The 4,752-nt window shown below is 46.3% G+C and overlaps 2 protein-coding genes across 3 annotated transcripts in view; one reads left to right on the top strand and one right to left on the bottom strand.

The window, feature by feature from the left end:
* The window catches only part of sec22a (SEC22 homolog A, vesicle trafficking protein), a 104,876-nt gene extending 103,099 nt beyond the window's left edge, over positions 1 to 1,777 (top strand). Inside the window, exon 8 of the transcript XR_007570271.1 lies at positions 1,731 to 1,777. The gene's annotated coding sequence lies outside the window, so the exon portion shown is untranslated. The remainder of the gene's footprint in view (positions 1 to 1,730) is intronic.
* The window catches only part of adcy5 (adenylate cyclase 5), a 117,021-nt gene that overhangs the window by 77,582 nt on the left and 34,687 nt on the right, over positions 1 to 4,752 (bottom strand). The gene's annotated exons all lie outside the window — the stretch shown is intronic.

The following is a 4,752-nucleotide window of genomic DNA, read 5'->3' as shown; positions in this document are numbered from 1 at the left end:
TCCTCCCACAAGTCATCAACAGCTCTTCCCACAAGTCATCAACAGATCCTCCCACAAGTCATCAACAGCTTCTCCCACAAGTCATCAACAGCTCCTCCCACAAGTCATCAACAGCTCCTCCCGTTGCTGAAGGCCGCCTCGGTCTGTTTAAACTAAAAGGGTTCCACCAATATGTCTACCCTACGAGGCGGAAAATTGGGCACCTTGGATCAACTCGCCAATCCGGCTCTGTGTGTCTAAACGCTCGCAGCTTGCCGGCAAAACGGCCCAACATTCGCAGAAAATCTGGCAGTGTAAAAGGGGCTACAGATACAAGCGTCTGAAATGAGGTTTTTGCGTCGGGTGGCCTGGGCTCAGCCTTCAGGCCTGGACACACCAAGCGACTGGTCAGCCGTTAGTGAGCGCCTGGCGCCCTTGTCGGTGTGGTGTGTCCTGTACTGTGCAGCTTCTTTTCAATCATTTAGGATGCTGAATCAGTGTCAGCAGAGTCCTTCCATGAATGACCTCCCTCTGACTCAGCTCAGCTCAGGTGAGGAGAAGAGAAGCTTCAGTGAGTAAAAGAGGAGCTTAAGTCCAGAACCAACTTGTTCCAACAACCACCAAGATGCATCTGCAGAAATGTTGAACTCTAAGCTTCAAAACCTGAGTCATCAAACCAGTGGGTGACATCACGGCAGCTACGTCCAGTATTTTATACAGTCTGTGTTTGAAGATCTGAGAATCAAACAGTAAACTCTCAAAACTTCAACTCCTCCAAAGCTTCTCCCTGTTCTATCTTTCTCCTCCTTTGAGTTGTGTTTTGTGTCAAACTGAACTCAGAACAGAAACTCTGACTGACAGAAGAAAAAAATCTGAGAAACGAGCGCCTGTATTTCAAACCGAGAAAGACAAACAGATTGTTTCACGACAATCAAGAAAAACTGTGCTTGACTTCAGAACATACACGCTGGTTTGCAAACGAAACAACTCGAGCTGTTTCCAAAACCTTCAGAAAAAAAATGTCTTGAAACAAAGACTTACATCAGCAGACTCATATCTATGAACATAAAGCTAGTTGTGTATTAAAAGCAGCCACAGCACAGTGTGTTGATCATCTGTCTGTTGTCTGAGAGTCTTTGATGCAGCACCTGTAAAAGCTTTTTTCAGTGTGGCCATGTCTGTGTTTTATTGTTGAAGCACCTGAAACCAGAGATAAAACCATGACCAGCACGGTTACAACTCAAGATATTAAAATTAACATTTTATATTACACACAGAAAATAAAAAATGTTATTGTATCTTACACTTGGAAATAAAGTGTTTAAAATCCTGTAACCATGTTAGTGTGGTCGTGCCTGAGCCCTGAACCGTGTCTGCTGAGTGTAAATCATGTGTGAGTGAAGAAGAATGTGGTCGCAGCGCTGCCAGATGGGAAATGTTAAACTTTGATACCACAGAGCATATTGGGATGAAGATTATCATATGTGGGTCATAACCATGACAACACATAGGTGTGAATGCTTCTTCTTTTTTAAAAACACACATCTTTTGAATAGTAAACATTCCGCAGCCTTTTTATTTTAAGGTTAACTGCATTAATTAATTAACTCAAAGGCACCTTACAGTCTCCTGCCTGTATGGGAACAACAAAATGAGGTGGAGGCTGCTCTGGTCTGTTAATATCATCTCCAGCAGTGGAGAGCAGCACACACCATGAGCTCTGGGAGGAGCCAAGACGCTGAGCGGAGCAGGTGCAGGGTTTCTGAGGTGAAACAGACTGAGCAGAGTTTCTTTGGTTTGGTTAATGCTGCAGTGAGTGTTGGTCAGCTGGTCTCGTTTGTTCACATTACCGCTGATCACTGCTCCGCTCCGTTAGCGTTCGTCTCTGAGTGATGTCATAGGAAGTATTCACATCATGTTCACCTCACAAATGTTTTTATTTAGACTTTAAATTAACACAAGTTTGTAACCGCTGCTTTTTTGTAAAGATGATTTACATTTCAACTCTAGAGTGTCGGCGCTGTAGATTGTTCCGCTGCTCTCACAGTTTAGCTCCGCCTCTTTATTTCTGTCAACATCACGTTATGAATAAACATTTAGATCATCGATTATTGACATTTGTAAATTGATGCTGAATCGTCCGCGTCCGCATCATGATGCATCTTTGTATACTCATCCTCCTCGACCTCTCTGCAGCCTTTGACACTGTCTCTCACCCCAACCTCCTCACCCGCCTGGCAGAATACCTTGGCCTCACTGACTCTGCCCCTCTCATTCTTCCGCTCCTACCTCTCTGACTGTAAACAATTTGTTACCCATGCTGGTTCCTCCTCCTCCTCCACCTCCGTCAATCACGGTGTCCCCCAAGGCTCGGTGCTGGGCCCCCTTCTGTTCAACATTTACATGCTCCCGTTAGGCAAAATCATCCGCCGCCGCCATGGTCTCAACTTTCATTCTTATGCCGACGACACCCAGCTCTACATCAGTACAAAACCCTCTGCCCATCTGCCCCCTCAGTCTCTCATCAATTGCCTCCTTGAAATAAAATCCTGGTTGACATGTAATCTACTCAGACTCAACAGCAACAAGACAGAGCTCATGGTTGTGGCCCCCAAGGCACTGCTCAGGAAGGTTGGGGATCTAATCCTAACCATTGACAGTGCCACCATCTCACCATCTGCTGAGGTCCACAACCTGGGAGTGATCCTCGACTCCACCCTCTCATTTCAGACCCACATCAAATCTGTCACCAAATCTGCTTTCCACCACCTGAAAAACATCTCCAGACTCCGGCCATCACTCACCGACTCAGTTGCAGAAACACTCATCCCCTCCTTCATCACTTCCCACCTGGACTACTGCAATGGCGTCCTGTTCGATGTTCCAAACAAAACCCTGGACAGGCTCCAATATGTACAAAACTCAGCTGCCAGGGTCCTCACCCGCACCGAGCCCTGGCAGCGCGTCACCCCCACCCTCATCCATCTCCACTGGCTCCCGGTCAAGTCCTGCATAATCTACAAAATCCTCCTCCTCACCTACAAGTCCCTCCATGCCCTCGCCCCACAGTACATAACGGACCTCCTCCACCCCTACACTCCGTCCAGATCTCTGCGCTCCTCTGACTCCGGCCTACTCTTCATCCCTCACTCCCGCCTCCGAACTTTTGGTGACCGGGCCTTCAGCGTCGCTGCCCCCACCCTCTGGAACTCTCTCCCCTCCCTGTAACCCACAATGGCCCTTTACTGGACATTTTCAAATCCACCCTCAAAACTCATCTGTTCACCATGGCTTTTTAATTCGATAATCCATCTCATGGCCAGTGTACCATCACACAGTGTCTCTGCTTTCTTCTGTTGTTGGTTATAGTTTTGTTGCTTTTCTGTACTGCTTGTGTTTTATTGTACTGTTCTGTTGGTGTTATTGTTTCCTTACTATGTATTGTAAAGTGACCTTGGGAAAGGAGCTATATAAATTAAAGTTATTATTATTATTATTATTATTATCTAAGAATCATTTCCCCACCTCTACTCCTGAAGTTACATAAAAGGTAAATGCAGAGTATTCTCCCCTTCACAGGACAGTCTGCATCCAAACACACACTTATTGTACGGAGATGCCACCACAGGAGTGATGACTTCCTTACTTCCTGTACTTCCCTGGATTCGTCTCTATAGTCCTTTCAGACACTCGTACAAAACAACTAACAACAGTTTGTCTCCTCCACTCCTCCTCCGGCTCTCAGATTTTGTTCTGCTGTGTTATTTGTGACAAGCCAAGCTGATACTCACGAGGCACGAGGAGAAGGAGAGTAGCACGGTATTAAACACAGCGTGGTGTTTTCATGGCAACAGCTTCAGCAGCTTTCAGAGGGACTAACTGCTGGGTGGATGGATGGTGAGAAAGAAGACGTGCTCACTATTTTTAGAGGCAATAATCACTTTATTTCCTCTCACAATACGCATGTCACACCTTCCATGGCCTGATGGCGAGTGGAGTCGTCTCACAGCGTAAATTACAGCGAGGACGTCGTGCTTCATTGTTCAGAGCTCCCATTAATGAGTCTTTACAGATCTGTTAATGTTGAACTCTGTGAAGACGAAAAGCTTCAGAAAATGTAGTGAGGAATAAAGTCTGGATCTGCAGCTATGTGTGTGTGTGTGTGTGTGTGTGTGTGTGTCAGTGTTTTACTGTAACTGTGCTCTGTGTAGTTTCCAAAGCATCTTATGTTGCCCATAATCACACTCTGCTGCACACACGTATTTACAGGCCCTCAGTGACCAGTCTGCTCCTTTAAGACTGGAAACTTGGAACAAGAAATGATGCTTAATGTATCAGAGAAAGTTATTACAGTCAGTCAGTCAGTCACCCAAAGTTACACCGCCCTGCTCTCATTAAATACCTCTCATAGTAACTGTGAAGTGAACCTGAAACCTGCAGGAGGCTCAAACTTTATGGTTTGTTTGTTGTTTTCTCAGAGGGGGGAGTATATAAACTAGAGTCACCACCCCGTGGTTGTATGACTCCACCCACCAGCCCACCCCGTGGTTGTATGACCCCGCCCACCAGTCCACCCTGTGGTTGTATGACTCCGCCCATCAGTCCACCCTGTGGTTGTATGACCCCGCCCACCAGTCCACCCCGTGGTTGTATGACTCCGCCCACCAGTCCAGTGTCTCTGACAGTCTCCATCCATGTCAGTGAAAACATGGATGCTTCACACACAGAAGATCTATACAATCAGCACAGTTTCAAGATTAGAGTCACCAATTC

Source organism: Epinephelus moara, chromosome 7 (assembly GCF_006386435.1).
Source record: "Epinephelus moara isolate mb chromosome 7, YSFRI_EMoa_1.0, whole genome shotgun sequence".
NCBI classification, from domain to species: Eukaryota; Metazoa; Chordata; class Actinopteri; order Perciformes; family Serranidae; genus Epinephelus; species Epinephelus moara.
This window is presented reverse-complemented; position numbering and strand designations above follow the sequence as displayed.